At 35.1% G+C, this 26,989-nt stretch overlaps 1 long non-coding RNA gene across 2 annotated transcripts in view; it reads right to left on the bottom strand.

The window, feature by feature from the left end:
* Positions 1-26,989, bottom strand: part of LOC141448083 (uncharacterized) — a 234,509-nt gene that overhangs the window by 130,575 nt on the left and 76,945 nt on the right. Inside the window, exon 3 of one of the 2 annotated variants that reach the window (XR_012454839.1) lies at positions 14,573-14,600. The exons of the other annotated variant lie outside the window; for it this stretch is intronic. This is a non-coding gene — a long non-coding RNA (uncharacterized lncRNA). The remainder of the gene's footprint in view (positions 1-14,572; positions 14,601-26,989) is intronic. 2 annotated transcript variants of the gene reach the window in all.

Genomic DNA, 26,989 nt, shown 5'->3' with positions numbered 1-26,989 from the left:
TCTCACTTCACCTTACAGATTATCCTCCTACGAGGGTCGTTTGAAAAGTCCGTGCAAAGTCAGAGAGATAGCACTACTGGCGCGTATCGAGGTTATGTTTAGTTAGTAGCATCTCTTGGAAGAACACACACCAAGTTTCAGCCAGATCGGTCTATTTCTTTGTGTTTGGCATTCGTTTAAATCGAGGAAGTCGAGTGATTTTCAAAAAATGGACGAAAAAGAATTTCGTGTGTTGATTAAACACTACTTTATGAAAGGCAAAACGCCTCAGGAGACTAAAGAGAAGCTTGATAAACATTATGGTGACTCTGCACCTTCGATTAAAACAGTTTATAAGTAGTTTCAAAATTTTCGGAGTGGCCATATGGGCACAAGTGACGCTGAACGTTCTGGACGCCCTGTTGAGGTTACTACTCCAGAAATCATTGATAAAATCCATGATATGGTGATGGATGACAGAAGAGTGAAGGTGCGTAAGATTGCTAGTTCTGTGGGCATCTCGAATGAACGGCTACATAATATTTTGCATCAATATTTGGACATGACAAAGCTATCCGCAAGATGGGTGCCGCGATTGCTCACGCTTGACCAAAAACGAAATCGTGTGAAGTGTTGCAAGGAAGGTTTGCAGCTGTTCCAGAAGAATCCGCAGGACTTTAAGCGTCGTTTCGTCACTGTGGATGAAACATGGATACATCACTACACTCCTGAGACCAAAGAACAATCTAAACAATGGGTTACCAAGGGGGAATCTGCGCCAAAAAAGGCGAAGACCGTTCCTTCGGCCGGAAAGATTATGGCGACTGTCTTTTGGGATTCGCAAGGAATAATCCTCATCGACTAACTGGAAAAGGGTAAAACTATTACAGGTGCATATTATTCATCGTTATTGGACCGTTTGAAAACCGAGCTGCAAGAAAAACGCCCACGATTGGCCCAGAAAAAAGTCCTTTTCCATCACGACAACGCACCAGCTCACACCTCAGCAGTTGTGGTCGCAAAATTAATGGAAATACTTGGTTCCCTCGGACTACTATTTGTTCCCCAATATGAAGAAATGGCTGGCGGGTAAAAGATTTTATTCAAACGAGGAGGTGATTGCAGAAACGAATGGCTATTTTTCAGACTTGGACAAATCCTATTATTCGGAAGGGATCAACAAACTAGAGCAGCGTTGGACGAAGTGTATAAGCCTAAAAAGAGACTATGTTGAAAAATAAAAAAGGTTTACCCCCAAAAATTAAGTAGTTTTTATTTTTGCACGGACTTTTCAAACGACCCTCGTAGACCAGGAGTCGGCAACCCGCCGCATGTGCCTCTTTTATCCAAATTGTATGGCTCTTCAGCCTGTCTAAAATATATTGTATATTTTGATTTTGTTGAGAAAAAAATGAAAATTTCATTTATTAAAGATATTTTTTCAAAAAAAAAATTAAATATGATAAATGGTTAGAAATTGAATAGAATTATATTAAAATAAAGTACGTAATTATATAAGACTGCCGCCATTTCATTCAAATACAGGTTTAACTATTATTTATTTGTTTATTTACTTTGCAATTTGTGAAAATAAATATATAAAACGTTTAAACTTTATTGAATATCATAAAATAAAAAGTAAAGTAATTGCCTATTTTTTCAGGCGAGCTTGACGTCTAACTACCAATTAGGTGTCGTGGACGGAGGCGACTAGCAAACATACTTTACTATAAATTTCTCATATTAACCATTGAATAAAATCCAAGGGCTATACTAGTACCGCAATACATCTTAGCTTTGCGGGTCTAGCCAATGACCGCCTAACATAGTTTACTATAAACTTCTCATATTAACCAATAAATAAAATCCAAGGGCTATACTAGTACCGCAATACATCTTAGCTTTGCAGGTCTAGCCTACAACCGCCTAACATACTTTACTACAAATTTCTTTTATTAAACATTAAATAATATCCATAGTCTAGGCCAGGAAATCGAACCCAGTACCACATATTAGCTTTGCAGGTCTCGCCTCCTAACCGCTCGGCTATCGTGGCGCCTATAAATAATAAATAATAATAATTTGTGAATACAGATGTAAAGAGGTTACACTATCATCCTTGCGGCTCTTGGTAAGATTTATTAAAATTATTTAAGGAGAAATGGCTCCTCTACTTAAAATAGGTTGCCGACCCGCGTGTCCTAGACGATTAAAACGCCAGTGGGGCCTCGCGATTCTCTCTCTTCTGAAGAGAGTAGCTAATCCTGGAGACAACTTAGGGAGTGTTATCACTGGGTAACTTCTTCTCTCAATTAGTGGAGTTTGTAGTGGTGTCCAGTTATTGTCATTGTTACTAATAGTGTATTAAAAAAAAAAAAAAACTAGACACGTACATACATTCGTACAGAAATATCTACATTACATTTTCTTTTTTCTCGTTTACCATTGAATTCAAAATTTGAGCTTTAATAATGTATTCTCCCCCGCCAAAATCTAAAATTGAGTGCCTCATGATTTGAATCATCAGAAAAATACTGTCACAGAATAAACCTACAATTATTCTCATTTTGAATTGAGAAATTACCAATTTCTGGTTTGAATCGTAGATTTTGGTTAAAAAATGGATCCTGAATTGGGTATTTCCTGATCAGTAGTTGGATAAGAATCAGCCCTCATTTCTAAAGTCCCACACATGCGCACAAACCACTAATCCAAACTCAGGGGACTTTAGAAGAGGCCTGAGTCCATGCAGAAGCAAATATTCATATCCAGTTGACAAGAAATTTGGGCTACGTTCCTTCAGGACTACAAAGATGAAATATTTCAATTCCTTGGTGCATAGGACGCATGCTAAATAACCTAAATTCAAAAAAAAAAATACTATTAAAAAATAGGGAAAAAAGGACGCCAACCGATGAAGGCAAAATAGAATAGCTTGCGAAAGGTTGTTAGCTAATGGTAAAGCCCGTTAGTCGTTCAGTCCGCTTTGACCGTACAAAAAAAAAAAAGTGGGAAGAAAAAGAAGGACATACTTTGTGTATTCCCTAAGAATCCTGTGCCACAGTTCCATTTTTATCACCAGAGGTCATCGTACGTCGTCGTGCCCACTCATGAAGACCTACTTCTTTAATATTTGTTTACATGGATATATGGTACTGTTTTTAGCTGGCCTAAATCTTCATTGTAAAGAAACATTCTTAAATTGGTAAATTGATGTTTTCACGCTCGTTTCCGCATGATTTTCTTCATTTTTTGGAGCGAAAGAAAAGAAAAAAGAAAATGATAATAGAATTATTAAAATTTTTGAAAATTAAAGTACGATGGAAAATCATAGAAAATGTTTGATTAATAATGAGTCATATTGTGAAGGTAGCCATAAATTATCGAGGGAATTTATAGAACGCTTAGCATGCTGATAATAAGGAATTGATGATGATCTGTCCTCCATAAAAAGTGGGGAAATGGGAGGGGGGAGAGAGAGTGAGAGAGAGACAGAGAGAGAGCATATTCACATAATTTGGTGACGTCAATCCCCACCACAATTCTGTCTGATATAATTTTATGTACATTTGATAATGGGTATTAAACATTCAAGTCTTTTGAAATGCGGTTTTATATTTTTTTTATTATTATTATTATTAGTGGAGGACAAAATTGTTATCAGTAGATATTGTGAAGGTCAGTAATAACCTATAAAAGTTATTGTCATGGTAATAAATTATAAAAGAAAAATTTTTGATTTAAAACAATCACTCCTTTTTTTAGTCTACAACTTTTTAAGGGGCAGGTGACAGTCTGGTGCAGGTGTTTTCAAACTGGCGGCCCCACGAGGTTATTTTTTTTTTTTTGGTGGCCCCCCCACGATATACTGAAATAAAATGGAAAATATAAAAAAATATTGTTATGAAGAAAATAGCGCTTATGGGGAGGAGATTGGAGGCAATACCGTATACACCAATTCCTTGTTAACCCTTTATACTGCTGAAGACGAGTATACACTTGGCCCAGGGCCTTTCCTGCTAGTATAAACGCTGTGACTTAGTTCCGGCGACGTTTAGAAGCCAAATATGTCTGCCACTCTATGTAATTTGAATAAGTACGAAACTCTTGAACACCTGTCAATAGAATGTCCCATTTATAAACCAATTAGATCCCAATATCTATCAGAGGGTGTTAGCGAAAATGCTCCTTATAAATCTTTATTTATTAAAAATAAGGACCATTTGAACAGAATCTATTTTTTTTATAACAGAAGTATTAAAGATAAGATCATTTTGCCTTAATGATCTAATAAGAAAATGCCTTATGTTCTAATATTAAATTATAGTTTTTTATGTATGCTCGCCATTATGTACGTATATACATATATTTTATATACATAATATATAAAAAGAAAAAGAAATTTAGTTAATTAAGTGTACTTATGTAGAACTCTGTTTGTTTTGACTTTTATTTCATTTTTTGAAAAATTGTAAAGCACAGAACCCCTGTAATGTGAATATTTAACACTAAATACAGTACATATCTATCTATCCATCTATCTATCTATCTATCTATCTATGTCTGCCATTCTCAATGAAATTCCAGAATTATTCAGTTTTAAAAGACGAAGTAGGAATTCTCCCAAAATATATTCTTATTTAGAGTGAGAAATATCCAAAAATGTTTGCTGTACAAAATTTTGCTGGTTATTTTTGGAGTACGTTCTTGTTGTGTGAGCAACTATTTCCCGTCTATGAAATTATAATAAAACGTTATACAGATCAAGATTAAGTATTAGTCAACATCTATCTGCCTTAATGAAGAAGATTATCTGGATTCTCAGTCTCTGAGAATCCAGATATCCGGAAAACTAGGGAAAAATTTTGTAAATATGTTGTGGGCACGCGTGAATCTTGCCTGTTGCAACAAGTGGCCCGCTTGGTTTAATCGAGTTTCAAACCCCCTGGACTAGTAGTTATGAAGTGTGGCTTTGTAAGTAGGAGATCCCCAGTTTGAATACCGCGTTATGTGCTTTTGCCTCGCTCCGTCTACGACATCTAATTGGTAGCTGAACGTTAAGCCCCGCCTGAAAATGTAGACAATTACTTTCCTAGGTATCAGGATTACCGTAATTGACGTCCAGTACGTGTATTTCCGGTGTAAATTTGAAAATTCAACACGATGGCAGTACTTCCCATTAAGAAGGGATAGAGAAGGAAAGGAATAAAAAAAAAATAAGCAAATATTTGGAAAGAAAGTATTTTTAGAAGTAAACTGGGTAGGTCTTTTAGCAAAACTTAAGCAGGTTGAATAACCAGTAGAAGAAGTTGAAGAACCTATTATATTTCTAGGTGGAAGCCGATGGTCGTAGCATTAACTTCCACTTTAGGTACGAAGAATCTTTTAGCGGAATCCACCATCAGCCATCTACTTCTTGCACATTATAATATGCACCATATCTCTCTCTCTTTTTTTTTTCTGAGCAAAAGAACCTGTGCATACAGGTTTCTCTCTTAGAAATGAGACGAAAAAGAAGAAATGGCAGTAGAAGAAGTGGAGGAAGTGGAAGAAGGTAAATAAACTTGCAGAGGAAGAGAAGTAGAGGACATCGCAGGTCGTCAGCCTTGGCCGTGAATCACCTTGGCTTTACTTTGAACCCAACCATGTTAGTTTTAATTTACCTTCAAGACTTTTTTTTTTCTCTCAGTAAAAATACCAAGTTTAAATCTAATTCCATTTTACTAAGAATTCAGTCAGAATTTAACCAACCGTAAGAAAAAAAAAGAAGGAACGTCTCGTTTCAATTATTTTTCAACGAAATTATTCACCGTTATAAAGTTTCTGGATTCTCGTTATTTTGTTCACCTCAACGTGACCCAGTTTAAAGCGACGATACATTCCGTTTTGGACGTCACATTCACGTAATTCACCGGAAACTGCTTCTCTTCCGTGAATTAATATTGTTTTTTTTTTGTAGTTCACAATTTTTGTAGGGGTAATCTTGATCAATTTTTTTTATTATTATTATTAATATTTTAATTGAAGGCGCGACAAGATCTGAGGCCATTGGTGCCCATTAGCTTTTTTTATTGTACTGACATTTTTCAGATGGTGTTCTCTCGTTACAGACAATACTGCATATCACCGGGTATTTGTAAGAAGCTCCTAGGAAGAGAAAACTATGGGCCAGCAGCTGGATTTGAACCCAGTATCCGCTAACGCCTGAACTAATTCTTTCCCTTTGATGAATTTTATTAAACATGAATCTTAGTACTAAATAAGATACTTATTTTTCTCAACTTATTAAAATAAATAGCTTTTTTTTTTTAATTTATTTTTTAATTTACAATCTGTACACATCGTATACAATAAGTAAATATTGAGAAAGTGATTAACTGTTGCGGGAGAAGAGAAACTACCCAGCGATAGCACTCTTTATAGGAGAGAGGAGAATGTGAGGAGGAGAGAGAAGAGATAGAAGAATAATGATATTTAGGCCTTCAGACTGCGAGGAAGTCGCGGGGCCATTGGCGATTCTGTCAGCGAGGAGTATTAGGGATGTCAAAGGAAGCGAGAGACAGTACAAGAGGATTAGGAGCTAGTTGAGAGAGTAGTGTGGAACTTTTGATATTTAGTCTTGGCGAGTTGGTCTATAAAGGAAATGTTGAGGTCGTTGCGAAGAGTGTGGTTAGTCACCGTAGAAAGGAGCGTCAGCTATCTGTCGGCAGGAGTTTTGATTGGAATGTCCTGAACAGTCCGAATGAAAATAAATAGCTTGAATATAGAAACTAAACATTTTTAGCCCAAGATAATTACTGTTACGACTAATTGGCAGAAAATCTAAGCTACCACTGGAACATAAACGACTAATATACAACAGCGTACTTAAACCAATCTGGACTTACGGACTTAAGCTGTGGGGTTCAACCAAACATTCGAATTCACAAAGAATACAGTCCTTCCAATCAAAAATTCTCCGACCGATTACGAATTCTCCATTTTATGTCTCTAACTCTACCCTCCATAACGATCTCATACGTAACTGAAGAATCTAAATCTAAGTATAGAAAATTCTTTGACTCTCTTCCACTCTGTACCAATCCTCTTATTGAAAAGCTTGCCTCCACAACGATTCCAGATCGTCCTCCACGACGATTGAAACGCTGTTGGCTTCGTGACCAGCTCCAGTAGCGTAAGAAACTCCAGCAAGAGTGTTGCCAGTGTTGCAGCTTCTCTCCTCAAGCTGATCCAATCATGAAGTCTTCTTTTATCATATTCACTTATTACATTTTATTCTTTTTGTAGATTGTGAATAGCAAATAAATTTTTTAAAAAAAGCCCAAGATGTGTGTGTGTGTGTGTGTATGTATTTGAACGGAATGACCGGAAACCTAAAAATTTCGAAAATCTCAAGCGGGAATTAAGAGAACGGTCTTGCACAACCGCTTTGACTTTCTTGCTACTTGACATGGACCCGAAAACAACAATGATAACGGAAATAACAATAGACCATCAGCTTTTCCAGCTTTTTTAAGTCCAAGACAAATTATATTTACAAATTTTATCTACTAATAATTAAGGATGTAGGATAGAAGAAATAAAAGTACGCAAAAGTAAGGTACGATACAAAGAGAACTTGGGAAGTAGTGTCCTGAGGCCAGGAAAAAATGACAATACTACTTTAAATTCATGGTAGGATCCTTCAGGAGCTGAAGGAAAAAATCAAATTAATTTTCATTATCATATTCCATGTTTCAGGAGTAAAGGATAAGAGAAAAAAAAAGAGGCAAATATTGAAAAAGAACATCCCAGGGAATGTCAAGGATAGCTGACGCAATATTTTACAGAATTTTTACAGAACTGTTTGTTTATCAAATATTATAACATTATTACTTGGAATGCATATGCGTGTAATTATTGTCATTCTACATGTTTAACTAATTAAATACATAGATAATCTTTCCCATGAACATGCTCTTTCATGAGTTGTTTGTTATCTGTTAGTAAATAATACAAAAAAATATGTTTGCTAATGTAAAATATATCTTACTATAATAAAGATTACGATATTAAGTTTTCTTAGAGGAAATAACCGTTTTCTCGCGTCCTACCCTCCCAAAAAAAGGTTTTGTAATAACCCTTAAGGGTTAATAAGGGTTTTTGCATAAAGTGGTCAAGTATGGGAATGAAGCTGCCGCCATTGGATCTGACAAAAAACTTTTTTCAGACAAAATCACCCAATCAAAAAGTGCTAATTCTTGAATCAGTTTTTCACTTATTAGATTTTCTTTAAGGAATAAAGTTTCTTTAAGTAGCATAAAATGGTGGAAATCGTTGACCAATTAATTGCACCTAAATTTGGTCTATGTCTAGAAGAAATGAACGTTGAACAGCAGCTGAGACGCACGCAGAGAGCTATGGAAAGAAGTGTTTTGAATATTAAAAGAAATGATAAAGTAAGGAACACAGAGCTACAAGCAGTGCAAACGGCAAAAAAGTTCAAGTGGAAATGGACAGGACACATATTATCTTGAGCTAGAAACACCTAGACTAAACAAGGGTTACTGAATGGTGTCCATTGGATAAGAAAGTAGGAATAGAGGTAGGCAGTTCTGGAGAGACAAGATCCAGAAATTCGTTGGATCAAACTGGAGTTCCAGGGCTAGAGATAAAGAGATATGGAGAGAATTGGGAGAGGAGCCTTTGCCCAGAAATGGGCCTAATTCCGAAAGCAAAAATGGGTTTATTTTTTTGTGTCATTTTGTTCTTTGATTTTATATTTTTGTTCTCTATTTATTTTTATTATTATTAATTTTGTTCTATACAGTTAGAATTTAATTTAATTTCAGTAGGTATATATAAAGAATAAAAATAGAAAAAGAATGAAAGAAGGTTTTTATTTTTGTAATTTATTTTTGTAATTTTTTTAAGAATAAAGGCTTAATTTATTTATTTATTTATTAAATTAATTCATTCAAGATGGCCAGACCAATGGTTGATCCTCCATAACGCCAATTTTGTAGAAGTGATTGGACTAGTTAGACAGGGTACTTTTTTGGAATCCCCATACAAGAGACAAAAAAATAAACAGAAATTATGGGCTACTACGACCAATATTGGGGATATAAAACGAATAACACTTCTGAGACTGAACTAGATCTAAGAAGAACCTGAATAATAGGGCTTCACCAAACAATACAGAGAATCTTTTCAATCTACAAGTCCTTTGCACACATGTATCAAAATACAAACCCTTAAATACCCAAGCTAATAAACCTCTCTGCTCAACGTGTGACTTTCAACGATAACTTTTATCAGCCCATCCTAGGCGCTACGGTAGCCGAGCAGTTAAGAGGCGAGACATGCAAAGCTAATATGCATTGTGGTACTGGGTTCGATTCCCGGTCTTAGGCCTGGGATTTTATTTAATGATTAATATGAGAAATTTACAGTAAAGTATGTTAGGCGGTTATAGGCTAGACCCGCAAAGCTAAGATGTATTGCGGTACTAGTCTAGGCCTTGGATTTTATTTAATGGTTAATATGAGAAATTTATAGTAAAGTATGTTAGGCGGTTAGAGGCTAGACCCGCAAAGCTAAGATGTATTGCGGTACTAGTCTAGGCCTTGGATTTTATTTAATGGTTAATATGAGAAATTTATAGTAAAGTATGTTGGGTGGTTATAGGCTAGACCCGCAAAGCTAAGATGTATTGCGGTACTAGTCTAGCCCTTGTATTTTATTTAATGGTTAATATGAGAAATTTATTGTAAAGTAATCGCCTATTTTTTCAGGCGGGGCTTAACGTCCAACTACCAATTAGGTGTCGTAGACGGAGGCGACTAGCAAACTTACTTTACTATAAATATAAATTTCTTTTATTAACCATTAAGTAAAATCCATGGCCTACTGACTGGGAATCGAACCCAGTACCACAATACATATTAGCTTGGCAGGTCTTTTTATAGTAAAGTATGTTTGCTAGTCGCCTCCGTCCACGACACCTAATTGGTAGTTGGATGTAAAGCCCGCCTGAGAAAATAGGCATTACTTTACTTTACTTTTTTTTTTTATCAGCCCATCCCAAAACCCTATTTCACAAAATCCCTATCAGCAGCCAATCATCCTGACAATCCTTCTTACTTGAAACTATGTCTTACCCATGCGTGCGGAAATTTAATTTTAAACGTATATTTCAGGTACGTTTTTATTAAGCCCCGATTTATAGAAAGTTTAAAATAGTTTTTAAAGTGGAATTTAACATTAAAACCCGCATTAAATACGAGACTAACTCATTATAAAAATGAGAACTGGTACTCGACTAGATTTAAAAAAAAAATTTAATTAATATAAAACAGAAACCTAACTTCATTAATTATTAATTAAATATACAATTTTAAAAAATTAGAGCACATAAATAGAATAACGGTTATTTATTCATTATTTTTAATGTTAATAGTTTATTAAAGACATACGACCTTGAGTATAAGTATAGTCGCCATCTTCTAACTGTTTATTACACACCGACTGACTGATATTATTGCTTTTTATATTTCTAACCTGTTTTAATGATCACATCTTTCTTTTTTTTACTTTGTTTAAAAAATTCCTTTTTTATGATTTTTCTAATGCTTTAATAATTTTTTTAAATGAATTTAATTTATGTTGTGCAAACATAACATCTGTTTAGTCATATACCGAAACAATGGCTAAACATAGAGAGATTTTTTTTTTTAATTAAAAAAATGTCTCCCCTCCCCAAAAAAATGGATACGTAACAGTTACATTGACTCTTACTCCATTCAAAAAATTAGTTACCTTTTTTTTAAACTATGAGTTTTTACTAAATTTGTGACATTTAATGTAATTTTTAATGTTATTCAGTTATTAAAACTTAAACAATTATTTTTTTTTTCAAATCTGGTGAACTGTTGCATTACTTTTTCATTTACTATAATTCTCGAGAGTCTAAATTCTAGCTTAGACATTTTATTTGAACTCTGAATCTTAAAAATATAATTAATTCCTCCTAGGCACCACGATAGCTGAGCGGTTATAGGCTAGACCCTCACATCTAAGATGTATTGCGGTACTAGTCTAGCCCTTGGATTTTATTTAATAGTTAATATGAGAAATTTATAGTAAAGCATGTTAGGCGGTTCTAGGCTAGACCCGCAAAGCTAAGATGTATTGCGGCACTAGTCTAACCTCTTGGATTTTATTTAATAGTTGATATGAGAAATTTGTAGTAAAGCATGTTAGGCGGTTCTACGCTAGACCCGCAAAGCTAAGATGTATTGCGGTACTAGTCTAACCTCTTGGATTTTATTTAATAGTTAATATGAGAAATTTATAGTAAAGTATGTTAGGCGGTTATAGGCTATACCCGCAAAGCTAAGATGTATTGCGGTACTAGTCTAACCTCTTGGATTTTATTTAATAGTTAATATGAGAAATTAATAGTAAAGCATGTTAGGCGGTTCTAGGCTAGACCCGCAAAGCTAAGATGTATTGCGGTACTAGTCTAACCTCTTGGATTTTATTTAATAGTTAATATGAGAAATTAATAGTAAAGCATGTTAGGCGGTTCTAGGCTAGACCCGCAAAGCTAAGATGTATTGCGGTACTAGTCTAACCTCTTGGATTTTATTTAATAGTTAATATGAGAAATTTATAGTAAAGTATGTTAGGCGGTTCTAGGCTAGACCCGCAAAGCTAAGATGTATTGCGGTACTAGTCTAACCTCTTGGATTTTATTTAATAGTTAATATGAGAAATTTATAGTAAAGTATGTTAGGCGGTTATAGGCTAGACCCGCAAAGCTAAGATGTATTGCGGTACTAGTATAACCTCTTGGATTTTATTTACTGGTTAATATGAGAAATTTATAGTAAAGTATGTTTGCTAGTCGTCTCCGTCCACGGACACCTAATTTGGTAATTGGATGTAAAGCCTGCCTGGAAAAATTACCTTGAAATTTTTGGTAACACCCTTACCCACATTGTAAAACTGTAAATTACGCAGAATTACCACAACATTTAACATAGCCTATCCCTCCTTCTCAGAGTACCATAAAGGAAATTGCCTGGAAAAAAATTGTTAACATAAAAGTTACAGCCCTACTTCCAGAAGTACGCACAAAATGAAGAGGAAATAGTAGCCACCATTTACCGAGGGAAATGAAAAGAAAATCCACTCAGCGATATTTCTGGTTATAGAAATTTTCATGAAAGTCGTGAGTTTTAACCACACGCTTAAGCCCTTTGAAGGAAGATATATTTCGACCAATTTTTCACTAGTTATTTTTTATTTTTTGTATTAAGCATTCGACCTAAGGGACTAGGTCACCTTTAGGACAATTATTATATATGTATTTTTTTTTTTACATTGTTACATGTAAGGTTCGTGTGTCTTCTGTCTGGTACATGAGCAAACAGGACATAAAACTCGGAAGCTCCTTTTTGCTTTCTCATTTTCTCAGCAAAACTCCTTCAAGAATTTTCCTTAAATTTTACTATAAATTTTAATCGAATTTTTTTTATCGGAAAAGCTTAAAACGCAAATTTTCTTAACAAAAAAGTGCTAAACTTTTTGTATTATTTGTGATTGTACGAGAAATAAGGAGATGAAAAATGGAAATTATCGATCAATATCGATGATCCAAAATGATAAAAATAGTTCCGCTAAATTGATAAAGCAAATAACCCAGTTTTATAGTACAAATAAAAGTCTTTAGCAAGTGAATGATAATGTTATCGTATGTGTGGGTGGCAGCCATTAAAGCTGCAGAGAGACAGAGTGAGAGAGAGGGAAAGTAGAGGGGGAAAAAAGGATAATAATAATTAAGCCCTTGATTGATAATAAATAACCTTGAGCCCTATTATAACCTGTGTGCATACATGTGCCTCGCTTATAATAGTCAGCTTATTGTAAATAGCATTCATACGTTACAAATGGATGAATTGGTATTATTACGTTTATGGCAATGGATTAAATTACGTGAAATTTTATTCTGTCTTTTATTTATTGATTTATTTTTGTTTTGTTTTTTTGTTTACACATTGTTTACAAGTTGTTTACACATTGTTTACACTGTAGGTGGTAAATACATTTGTTCTTTACTAAAGAGAAAAAGGTGATACTATTTTTAATTTTAACTAATGACGTCAGTAGGAGTTGCGCTTTTTTGGAGAGAGAGAGAGAGAGAGTGAGACAGTAAAATTCTATTTCAATTTACGCAGTTCAACTCATTTTCCAAAATCTGAACAGCAGCTGATACTATCTCTCAGCTCTTACAACTGTAAGAGAAAGGTAAGAAGAAAAGCCAGGGAAACTGGTATTGAATTGTTCGCTATTCTACTCGGAAAAACTTAGTGCTTTTGGAAGATGTCTTGCGTAATACTTACGGCAATAAGTAAATTCTATATGCAGGACTTAACCATAGTAAGTGATATTCAGCAGTCAGCCTATCACTCCTTGATTGGTGCCAAAAGAAAGTGGGATCATGCATCAGCCCCTTCCACAAAGTCTCAAGAGTTTAAGTTCATGCACGAGTTTTTACTTTAGGGTTTTTAAACCCAAAAAACTGATCCAATCGTGCCTTGCTCAATCCAATCAAGTTGTTCACTTTGAATTGAGCCATAAAACCAATTGACAAAGAAAAAAAAAACTTCGAAGAGACTTCAAATATCGAATTTTTACTGAATCTCAATTGGCTACAGGTTCATTACAATAAAAGAACTTTAGCAAATAGCTTGGAAATCATAAAACTACCGCTTAAAATCACTTTTCATAAAAGCAATGTGCTTTTTTGTAATGTTAACGTCCAACTACCAATTAGGGTGACGTGGGCGGAAGCGACTAGCAAACATACTTTACTGTAAATTTCTTTTATTAACCATTTAAATAAAATCCAACGCCCAAGACCGGTAATCGAACCCAGTACCACAATACATCTTAGCTTTACCGGTCTCGCCTCCATCCGCTCGGCTACCGTGGCGCCTATGTGTCTTCCCCCCCCCCTCAGTAAACGGAAAACAAAAGCAAACATGTAAAATTTTGAATGTTTGAATTCGCATGTTCGTATTTATTTTGGTTCGTATTTATGTTAGAAGAAAAATTCGTTATGTGTGATTAGATAAGATTAGATTAGGGCGGCCTCAAAGCCTACGCCACCGCGACCCCTATGGATCTATTGTGGCTCCCCTCACTTTAAAACTCACCCTCCAGACCCGTCCGCTTAATCAGACTCTTAATTTTGGAGAGTGACTCCTGGGTAAAGCTCTCAGGTCTTGGTTTGTCCTCCCCGAGAAGTAACATCCTTAGCCCGGACAAGCCCTTCACACTGACACAACACATACAATGCCGTTTCCTCTTCTTCCTGACAGAACCTACAAAGGCTATCATCTGCCAGGCCCATGTGTGATAGATAAAAGAACTTCAGTTCAATAAAAAAAATGTTCAAGCACAATTGTGAAGAAATAACGTAAGAAATAAATCAAAATTTGGTGTAAAGCGTATGAATCAAATTCAAAGTTTGTTCCAAGAAATGAAATATAATAAAAAAAGTAATTATAAGAAAAAATAAAACAAAAGTAATTGTTTGACTTACAAAATGACGCTGCAGGACCCCAAAATACCTGAAAAATAAAATAAGGAGCATTTTAATACATAATATATATTTAAGAATTATTCCTTAATAAAATCCAAATTATTACAATATTTAATAAATCTATTCGTATGTAATGTGTGTTTAAACTTCACCGTCAGTCAGCTAATTTGTTTCAAATTTGGAATGATATTTACAAATTAAACGAAATTAAACTTTTATAGATTACGAAACCCTACAATAAAAGAGGGTAGTCCAAACAATTCTCAAAAAGTGGATATTACAAGAAACTTAAGGTATAAGACCTGCCCATTTTGGTGACCTCAAATCTCATCGTGGAAAGCAGCTCCGATTCTGGGCTAATTCACGGTCGGGACGAGCAACAAATAAAATTCACGGGCAACAAATAAAAAAAGTGCTGCAGTACCCCGTATTGTTATAGTTCGTGAAGACTATCGTAGTATTCTCTTACTAGCCAGTTCTCTTAATTCAAATCTCTACTTTCTGTAAAGCTTTCTTGACTAGATTCGTTTTGTAAAATAAATGAACATCTCTAGGTCTAAAGTTCGCAGTATCCGTTCTCTATGTTCAACGTGAACGGATCTAGGATTGTCGCAAAATTAAGGGTTACTTAAAAATGTTAGATTTTGAAAATCATCCAACGAGTCGATAGTTTGGAGTCGAAAAAATTTAAAAAACTAAGACATACAGAAAACCAGAGTTCTCGGCCGCCATTAGAAGAACCCCGAAACTACATGATTAACATTCACCCAAATTCTGCATCTAATAATAGTATCCCTCCCCCCAAAAATGGTGTCCTATATATGAAACTGAGAAAAAAATGACTATCAACCCGAATGATTCTAAATTTATTCTTGAGTAATCATAAATTATTATTGATTTTAAATAAATTTTTTTAAATAATATGATAATTTCTTGAAAGTAACTCCTCTTAACAAAAAAACTAGAAGAAGATAGTAAAAAACTATAAAATAAGTTAAGAGAACTTCAGTAGAGAGATTGGGGCTGCCAGTAACATCAGGTTTAGAAATGATAATAGTAAAGAAGTTTAGATGGCACTGGAATATTTACTTTAACCTCAAACTTCCTTTAGCGTGAAATGAGGTCATGGTCGGTGTCGAGACAGAATAAAAAATTAGAGTAAGAGAGAGAGAGAGATAGGAGCAAGAATTTATCCTTCTTAAATAGATTATTTAAAATAAATATTTGTAATTGTAAAGAGGTACTACAAATTATATTTCCGTTATAAAGAAAAAATTATGCATGCAGAATAATATTTAAATGTATTGCGAAAAATTCTCACTCTTATTTATTAATTTTCACACTTTTTCATTGCTCTATTAACAATTTCACAGCACAGGAATTTTCGCCTTTTAATATCATGTAAGCAAATTAGTAGCACTTTATTAGATTTGTACAATTTTAGACTTAATTTTTGTATTCGAAAATAATTCTAATGAGTTTCAATTCATTGTGCACGCGCAATTAATTAATCATAATTAATTATAAAATATATAGGCGCCACGATAGCCGGAGCAGTTATAGGCTAGACCCGCAAAGCTAAGATGTATTTCGGTACTAGTATAGCCCTTGGATTTTATTTAATGGTTAATGTGAGAAATTTATAGTAAAGTATGTTGGGTGGTTATAGGCTAGACCCGCAAAACCAAGATGTATTGCGGTACTAGTCTAGCCCTTGGATTTTATTTAATGGTTAATGTGAGAAATTTATAGTAAAGTATGTTGGGTGGTTATAGGCTAGACCCGCAAAACCAAGATGTATTGCGGTACTAGTCTAGCCCTTGGATTTTATTTAATGGTTAATGTGAGAAATTTATAGTAAAGTATGTTGGGTGGTTATAGGCTAGACCCGCAAAGCTAAGATGTATTGCGGTACTAGTATAGCCCTTGGATTTTATTTAATGGTTAATATGAGAAATTTATAGTAAAGTATGTTTGATAGTCGCCTCCGTCCTCAACACCTAATTTGGCAGTTGGATGTAAAGCCTGCCTGAAAAAGTAGGCAGCTTATGTAACGTTTGCTCTTTATTATACAGACGTGAGAGTTGTTTTCGTAAAACAAGTATGGCTAGATTAAGAAATGAGTCAAGAAATAGAAAGTAGCGTGAATGTTGGTGACTGGTAGATGAAGAGGAGGCTGTAAGGACCATGTTAGGTGAATGAAGACCAACAAAGTGGATCTTGCTAGATATCAGTCTCTGAAGGATGTAGTAGAAGCTGACGGTTGAGGTTGCAATCGTGTAATGGATTGTATGGAGCTGATGTTCTGCAGGATGGAATGAATTTTCCGGACTCACGACAAGCTTAGCAGCAAGAGAAAAGAGGCCGATGAAAGTAATTAAGAATGACAGTGCAAACACACACATAAACCAACTAAAATTGTGAATGAAATGGTCTCATGAATTATTAAACAGAAGATTTGTGCTTACAATGTGCTTAAAAACAAGAAATTGTATGAAGACGCTAGTGAAATCTTATTTAATATTTTTTTTTAGGACGTTACAAATATTGTGGGAGGAATTGAGTGAAAGAAGAATTGAAAGAGAGAGAGAGAGAGAGCAGAGAGCTGATGCTGCACAAAAGATGTGGATAATGTGGCATGGCTGCTTTCAGTTTCATTTCGTGAACTATCACCTACTAGAAAGGCGAACTTTCTTAATGCTTGAACGTTCTTTTGCATCTGTTTTGCATCTAGTTGACGACCTCGTGGGTTAACTTCTCTTTCACACTCTGATCTGTGATTTCTACTACCTTCCTCACACACTCATACTTTGATAATTCAAAGCATCTGGGATAGTTGGATAAAATAGCCAATAAAATTTGTTTTTAAACAAGTTCTCCCTTCCTGGCGAAATTCTGCCATTGTTACTTTAACTCCTTAAAGAAAAGACCCTCCTTTAGAGCAATGGATCTAGTGAAACTTCTAGTAGTACTATAAGAAAAGTAACAGTTCAGCAGTCTCCCACCAACTCTCGCTGGAATCACCACTTAATCTTACCCAATTACACCCACCTGGTGAAATTGGTACTAGAAACTAGAAAGTAAAAGTGGCTGAACGATTCTTTGTGGACCAACTATGAAAGGGATTATTGGCGAATGGCTACTAAAAACTCGTGATTCATTGGTCAAAACTTTTTCTTTTTGGGGGGGGTGGAGAGTTTTTCAAAAAGGCTAAAGCTGAAAGCCACTTGGGCAAAAAGTTTCGAGATAACGAAAGGTAGTACTTATTTGAGGACATTCATTTTGTTTTTGGAGTGAGAAGTTACGCCAGTGGACAACACTATTGGTCCACTCTCTTCACTAGAGAGGAGATCTCGAGGTCACTATCTTTTTTAGACTCTTGTTGGGTTGTCTTAAAGAGTTCTAGAAGAAATATTTTGAGCTACAGGATTATAGGTTGAAGTAGAATGCAGAATTAATCCGTCAAGGCCGTGTGGGGATATTAGGATAATTTTAGGCTTATTAACTGCAGGCTCAGAAAACACATGCATCGCATGGGCCTGGCAGATGATAGCCTTTGTAGGTTCTGTCAGGGGCACTGCACGTGTTGTGTCAGTGAGAGGGATTTGTCCGGGCTAAGGATGTTACTTCTCGGGGAGGTGAAAAACCAAGGCATGTGAGCTTTACACCAGGAGTCGCTCTCCAGAATTAAGAGTCTGATTAAATGGACTGGTCTGGAGGGCGAGCTCTAAAGCTGGGGAGCCACAATAGATCCAAAGGGGTCGCAATGGCGTAGGCCTTGAGGCCGCCCTAATTTAATCTAATCTATGCATCGAAGTATTTTAGATTGTAGAGATTGCATTCTTTGGAGATTGGTACGTTTGATTCAACCCCACAGCTCTAGTTTTAAAATAGAAGTATTAATTTGTCTTCTGATGTCTAGACACAGTTTAGATCTATCGTCTAAGAATCTTATAAGGGTCGAAAGCGTCTACTTAGTTCTATTCTTTTCAAGTCTAGTGTCGGAATTCCAAATAAGTCTTCGGTCTATTTATAAGTTACGTTGCAAGAGGGCGACGTTCTTTACTGGTAGAGGCATTAGATTAAAGAAGACAAGAAGAAGAGTAATGCGATGAAGGGTAAAGATATTTTTTTGAGATTAATAGCTCATTTTTTGGACTACTATCAGCAAATCATCCAAACCTCAAAACAGATATTTGCTGTGATAATAAACTTGATACCAAAACGTTGACGTGTACGCCATTGATAGATTGGCCGATTGGATAATTTCAATATCCTGTCTGAAAGAGCTTGCCGGAACCGAACATTAAAATTAGTAAGAATTAAGAATAGCCTTAAACCTGGTAAATAATAACTAAATTTGGGGCCCTTTCACAAAAATCTATAACATTTAGAGTAACCGAAATAGGCATCAATGTGGGACACGTTTAGCCTTCAGGCAGTATGTTAGGCAAATCAAATTGGGGAATACAGGCCGAGACCTACGTTCACTACGTATAAACACTGCCGTCAGTCTACACTTTGTGCATGTGTTATCAAAGTTGTTCAATATTCAACACTAGAGGACATATTGCAACGGTGGCCATTCTACGAGTAGCTAGCAGTATGTTTATCCAAAAATATAAAACGGATTTTACTAAAGTGAAAGTGTTTCGACTGGGTAGATGATGTCTCAGACTGCTTCACAAAGATGGTGGTGCTTCATTGTTTGTCATCCATATTACCACGACCTAGATTGGTCTTCTTTTTTTTTTTTGTTTCTTTGTTTGTTTCTTTTTTCTTAAAAAAAAGAAGATGTTAATTTCTGATCAAAAAAGAAATTTTACTCTCTCTTTAATCCTGTGTAAGAGGAAGTGATGGTAACGTGTCGGTTTTCGAAACAGAGTTACCACCGGAAACCATATTTTGAGGTGGTCTCAACACGAACTATTCAGCTTCCAGTCTCTCCTCCCCGCACCCTCTCTCTCTCTCTTTTTCAAAAAGGCCAGAAAAACCATAATTTTGGCCATTGACCTACTAATTTTCAATTCCGATACTAAGATTTCGTCCTAATCAGTTTAGTTTTTTACTAAAAAACGTTTTCTGATTTGATTCCTCGTAGCATGCAAGTTTATTGTATCACTGACTGTTTTCGGTCTTTTGTCCATCATCAGATTAGAAGATGTTTGATATGGAGAATTTGATTTCAACTAAGTTTCTGTCTCGCACAACATTTGCTGACTAGTATTGTAAAAATGATTAATTGTTGTTCATTATTTTTGGTGACTGATTCATAGTTTCAATAGGATGAAAAAATAATTGTCATTTCAGTCGTGGTACATCAGAAACCAACACACAAAAAAAGGAAAGTGCTAGAAATGATATATACATATCTAAGACAGAAAAAAGTTAAAATTTGTAAAACAGACACGAACAATTTAAACAACATATACGCAAACTTATTACAAAATACTTGGACAATTGGCAACACTGACTTCCAAACAACCTAACACATATCACACAGACCGATCACACTCAGTCCATGAACAGACAAGACAGAAGACCAACCCTTGATGTAAAATATTACTTTGTAAACTAGGTAAATAATTTTTTGTAAATTTCGTTACATTATACATATTCATTTTAATAGAATCATTGTTAACAATCTGTAAACATGTTCCACAGCCCTGAAGCTGACCTAGTCCCTATAAAAGTTTATAATGACTGGCATTATTTTTTCATCCTATTAAAATGATTAAGATACATATGTTCATCAATATTTAATTTTACAGTTATTATTTCCCAGTATAAAATACAACTCCAACTAAATCATGCACAAAACATGCAGAACCCTTAAAATACATGCTTTTCATAAATGTTCATTTTATTATTTTTACGCGATATATTAATGATTCATTAATCTTTTGAAATAACACTACATGTAACCTCCTTCAATCAATCGGCAAGTGAAATCGTAATCTCTACACCAAATTGACTAATCTACCTTTGACAATGGGTGAAAGCTCCAAAGTAGTCAGGGATACGTACAATAAACATGCGTATGACTATAAAAAATTCAGCGTTTTATTGAAACTTAATTTATAAACCACGGATAAGGGCTAGTGATTTGATTTGGCCCTTTTTTGTAATAGAAAAATTTGTTAAGGGCAATCCTAGGGCAAGGTGTAGGTTTAAGCTTACCTCTAATAGGCCAATTTAGTGGACTATTGTATACTATATATCAACTAGAATTAAGTTGCTTTAATTTAAAAGAAAATGGTCTGACAAAAAAAAGAACCTGTTTTATAGGTTTTTTTTAGTTTTCCAAGATTTTTTAGGAAATTGCTTCTACAATCTTCTTTTTGCCAGATTGCCAGAAAAAGTTTCGAGCCCTATCTTTTCCACTTTTCTAAGTGGCTGGGTTCGGATCCCTCGATTTTCCATTCTAACTTTCTGATTAGACACTATTCGATTATTCCATTCTATCCTATTGATTATTCGTATAATTGACTTTTCTATTCGATTGAAAAGTATATTTGATTAGACGTTATTCGATTTTCTCAATAAGACTAAATCTTCTTAACTGTTGATATGTTAAAGCCGAAGTAAATGAAAGATCACTCAACAAAAGAATATACTTAGAAACAATCAGAAATTGGCAAAAAGAGCGTTCTGACTGTGCTTAATCTCAACAAAATGTTCCATTTATTTAATTAACCAGCCAATCATGCTGCAACAAACCATTCTCTAAAAACACATACTACTTACCCTTCAGGGCTTCAAAACATTCACTTCCGATGTATTGCAATCACTATTGTTGCAATAAAATGGAAAGTGGAAAAATTTTATTGTGAAATTAAACTTTCTCTAGTTTCAATATCCAAAACTATTCAATGTCAATACATTTACTATAGTTTTGAATCAAATCAATTAAATTTAATTCAATCAAAAATCTAATTTACATTAAAAAAAAAACGCTCCTAAAATTTTAATTAAAAACTGTATTATTTGTATAATTTTCTTTTAAAAAAAATCGTAAAATTAAAAAAAAAAAATAAAGTAATTGCCTATTTTTTAAGGCAGGCTTTACATCCAACTACCAAATTAGGTGACGTGGACGGGGGCGACTAACATACTTTACCATAAATTTCTCATATTAACCATTAAATAAAATCCAAGGGCTATACTAGTACCGTAATACATCTTAGCTTTGCGGGTCTAGCCTATAACCTACTAGCAAACATACTTTACTATAAATTTCTCATATTAACCATTAAATAAAATACAAGGGCTAGACTAGTACCGTAATACATCTTAGCTTTGCGGGTCTAGCCTATAACCGACTCACATACTTTACTATAAATTTCTCATATTAACTATTAAATAAAATCCAAGGGGTTAGACTAGTACAGCAATACATCTTAGCTTTGCGGGTCTAGCCTATAACCGCCTAACATACTTTACTATAAATTTCTCATATTAACCATTAAAAAAATCCAAGGGCTAGACTAGTACCGCAATACATCTTAGCTTTGCTGTCTAGCCTATAACGGCCTAACATACTTTACTATAAATTTCTCATATTAACCATTAAATAAAATCCAAGGGTTAGACTAGTACCTCAATACATCTTAGCTTTGCAGGTCTAGCCAATAACCGTTCGGCTACCATGGCACCTTTAAAATTTGATTAACGGCACTTCTAATTGTGTGGGGTTGGATAGATTCCCACTAAAGTACTATATACTAGTATAAAGTACGGTTCCTATCTAATTTAATGGAGGATTCCTTCACCGGATGTGCGTCTTCAATTTTGTACGAAACGGTTCTTAGTTTTTATAGGGGAAGAATGGGTTAGGCTTCTCCTGTATGTTTACATTTTAGGGAAATGTACGGTTTTATAAACTACATAATTTTGGTCATCATTTAATATTGCCTATAAGTTAGTAAAATAAAGAAAATTTCGAACTCAGAATTTCGGGAACAGCAAGAAAGTCGTGCAAGTGATCACAACTAAATTTGTATTTTTTATTTCTTTTCTCCCCCCCCCCCCAGTGTTGAGATTATCATTCCCACGTGTGCTTTGAACTTTACCCCCATTCCAGGCCAAGTAACAAAAAAACATGAAAAGTAGGTCACAAAACATGTGAATGTGCAGTTGAAAGAGATGCCGCACAGCCTGATCCATATGCCATAAAATGGAATCCTAACTGCAAGTCGCACATTGTAAAACAATAAACAACATCTATGAAACGTCCATCAAGCGGATAGAGTGTTGTTTGTCGGTAGGTCTGTCTGACTTGCTTTGTTAACCTTTGTGCAACCGCTCCCCTCCTCACGCCGCCACAAAAACTTTTCTAACTTTCAAAAAGCCCCATTTTTCTATTATTAAAAAATTTCAATACAGTACCACTAGTTTTTATTAAGGTCGGCGCTGGCCCCTCCTCTTATATTTGGCCTAGATTCTGAAAGCCATTTTTACGACGGCAATTCTAACTATTTTGAAAAAATATTTTTGTTAAAATATATATATAATATCTTTTAATGTATTGTGGTACTGAGTTCAATTCCCGGTCTTAGGCCTTGGATTTTATTTAATGGTTAATATGAGAAATTTACAGTAAAGTATGTTAGGCGGTGATAGACTAGACCCGCAAAGATAAGATGTATTGCGGTACTACTCTAGCCCTTGGATTTTATTTAATGGTTAATATGAGAAATTTATAGTAATGTATGTTAGGCGGTTATAGGCTAGACCCGCAAAGCTAAGATGTATTGCGGTACTAGTCTAGCCCTTGGATTTGATTTAATGGTTAATATGAGAAATTTACAGTAACGTATGTTAGGCGGTGATAGACTAGACCCGCAAAGCTAAGATGTATTGCGGTACTAGACTAGCCCTTGGATTTTACTTAATGGTTAATATGAGAAATTTACAGTAAAGTATGTTAGGCGGTGATAGACTAGACCCGCAAAGCTAAGATGTATTGCGGTACTAGTCTAGCCCTTGGATTTTATTTAATGGTTAATATGAGAAATTTATAGTAATGTATGTTAGGCGGTGATAGACTAGACCCGCAAAGCTAAGATGTATTGCGGTACTAGTCTAGCCCTTGGATTTTATTTAATGGTTAATATGAGAAATTTACAGTAAAGTATGTTAGGCGGTGATAGACTAGACCCGCAAAGCTAAGATGTATTGCGGTACTAGACTAGCCCTTGGATTTTACTTAATGGTTAATATGAGAAATTTACAGTAAAGTATGTTAGGCGGTGATAGACTAGACCCGCAAAGCTAAGATGTATTGCGGTACTAGTCTAGCCCTTGGATTTTATTTAATGGTTAATATGAGAAATTTATAGTAATGTATGTTAGGCGGTTATAGGCTAGACCCGCAAAGTTAAGGTATATTGCGGTACTAGTCTAGGCCTTGGATTTTATTTAATGGTTAATATGAGAAATTTACAGTAAAGTATGTTAGGCGGTGATAGACTAGACCCGCAAAGCTAAGATGTATTGCGGTACTAGTCTAGGTCTTGGATTTTATTTAGTAGTTAATATGAGGAATTTATAGTAAAGTATGTTAGGCGGTTGTAGGCTAGACCAGCAAAGCTAAGATGTATTGCGGTACTAGTCTAGGTCTTGGATTTTATTTAATAGTTAATATGAGGAATTTATAGTAAAGTATGTTCGCTTGTCGCCTCCGTCCACGACACCTAATTTAGCAGTTTAATGTAAAGCCCACGTGAAAAAGTAGGCTTTACTTCACTTTTTTTTTATAATATATTTTACTACTTTCACTCATTCACATAAAGAGGAAGTTGGCAACAAATGCATATTCCGTACTTCCACCGGAAATAGACATTTTGTGCTGCCCCGAGTATGAAAAAAATGGGTTCCATAAAATGGGTCTCCCTCTTCCTGAATCTGAAAATTCCTAAAAGATCAATTTTGATATTGGGGACTTCAAAAAAAGTAAGGCTTCAGTCAAACTTTATCAACGTCATCACTTAAATTATAACTAAGAATAAAGTTAATAACATATTTATATAAAAAATAAATAAATAAATAACAAGAATAAAAAAAAAACATGCGGCGTGACTTAAGTGACCCGGTTAACTTTACCAGAAACGAAAGTGATTGCGTAGCGCTACTTCTAGCCCCCCCACCATAGCGAACACAATATGTAAGTTTGTGAGTTAGTGGTGGCCGTTTGGCCTATGTACCCCTAGTGAAAGTAAATAGAAATACCAAATAACTATATCTACTTCTGAAGTAGATGAAGAAGAACTTCTAAGAGTAATAAAAAGCCGTTAGAGAACACGATGGTCGGCTTGGATATAAGGGGAGGGAAAACCTTTAGAAGTAAAAACCTTCCCATTCTCAAGAACAGCGCATCTTGACTCTCGAAGAAAGTGTGTGTCCTTCTTAGTTGCCCTTTTATATTTTCCATTACGTTTCTTTCTATTATATGGACCTAAAAAGTCTACGAACTCTACTAAACCCATAAAGGTTGGTAAAGACTGAAGGTTTTTTTTATTTTTATAAGGGCCATATTATAAAAAGGGAGCTTTTACTTTCTATTACAGGAATGTAATATACTCTACCACTTTTCCTAAAGTTGAATATGGACCCTTTACCGTTTTTAAATGTGACCCACATTGGAAAAGAAAAATGAGAATTCTAACCTGGCACCCACACAATCAATCATAAAAACTTGTGACATTTTTACAAACTTAGTATATACAGAAGGGCATAAGTCTAGGAGGTCATTACCCTAATTTAAAATATTTTAGATTGGGCAATCCTAAACTTAAGTAATTTAGAGTAACCTAGGTGAATTATAAGCAGAGTTTGTCGTAGAATTGTGAGTAAAACTGTAGTCGATGGTCATATGGTTGGAGAGGGAAGATGTGCTCCAGCGTCCCTCGGCTCCATACTTCCCGATGGAAGCAGTAAAGGACGTAACGAGGGAGAAGGAGGTGCCATCCTAGTACGAGGTGATTTTAAGTGACGTGACGGCGCTAATGACCAAGCTGCAGATGCGCCGAAAAAAAAACAAAAATTGTGTGTAAAAAGGATAATATCGAAAAGCAACCCTCTTTTTACTATAAAAAGATCAAATTCCCCAATTTTCTTTAAATTAAAAAAGCGTATCCCTCATTTATAGGGTAATTTTTTTGCCACAACACAGATCACAAGATATTGCATTAAGTCTTCTTTCCCATACTTCCACTAAAACTGCAGCTCCAAGATTCTCATCTTACAACAACCTCCATGCTTCTGAAGGACATCATTCAGTTATCCCAATGATCTCAACCTGGAAAACAGCGTTCAGAACTCCTTTTCTTCAAATTCTCTAACCAAAAGCTTCAGCTCCAGACAGGATATATAGAAGAACAGGATTTTACTACTGACTAAAAAACCAGGCACCTTCAGAGTATTCTCGCCACAAAACAAAGACTAAACAAATGACTGTGTAGGCGTCTTCTTGCACCTCATATTCGTAACCAGCCACTTCTATATTAACGGCCGGAAATGGGTTTGCAGTTTTCGATTTAAGTAGGAATGCTTATCTGGTTTTCTCCCATGTATTTACACGCCCTAATATTAACTGCTCCGAGTTATTATCTGTGTAGCAATCCAGTTATGAGTAGATAATAACTTATTGGTCATAAATACAAAAATATAACTGGACATCTCAATCGCCAACAGTTAATTGAGTTATTATTAAACAGAAAGCAATCGAGAAGTTGATTTGAAGATAACTAGCCTATATTTTGTGAAGCTTAACTAGATGATTATATCGGTTTGAGGTTTCATTGTGTGTGTGTCTGTGTGAGGAGGGGAAGGTAATAAATAATGTCTGAAGGAAGGAGAAGTGCTGGTTTGAGGAGGGGAAGTGGCTGAGTAATGGAGGCATGGAGGGCACACTTTCCTCAGCTCGCAGCATCCCACTCAATACTTTCACTACATCGTAACAACGGCTACAGCCGACTTACCCTCACCAACAACACAACTACATAACAAAGAGCTGAACCTTATCAAACCTCTACCTAATTAGATATCATCATCATCATCCCACGTACAACTTTCGCCGGGACTAAGTACGCTCTATTCCCAGGATTGTCTTTGTGAACTCTACAGTTTTTATTAAACAAACTGCTCGTAATATTAGAAAAGAACTTGCAAAGGGCTATAGTGCAGATTATCTATTTTCAGTTATCACAGAATTTATGTCCCTTTTAAAGGCCCTTAGAGACTAGAAAAATGGTTTCTGTAAATGAATGTGTTTGTCTGTGAGTCTGTACAAAAAAAAAATAGCCCTTTAGTGAATTGAATTCTTAGTTTTCACTTTCCATTTTGTGGGAATCAAACCAAATAAATTTTCTCTCGATTTTCTTAAAGTTTTGAAAGTTGATTGCGCACATGTATATC

The sequence above is a fragment of the Rhodnius prolixus genome, unplaced genomic scaffold (genome assembly GCF_049639745.1).
Source record: "Rhodnius prolixus isolate KJV_2025 unplaced genomic scaffold, Rpr scaffold_13, whole genome shotgun sequence".
Classification (NCBI taxonomy): domain Eukaryota; kingdom Metazoa; phylum Arthropoda; class Insecta; order Hemiptera; family Reduviidae; genus Rhodnius; species Rhodnius prolixus.
The sequence above is the reverse complement of the archived record's forward strand: the minus strand, read 5'-3'. Positions and strand labels throughout refer to the sequence as shown.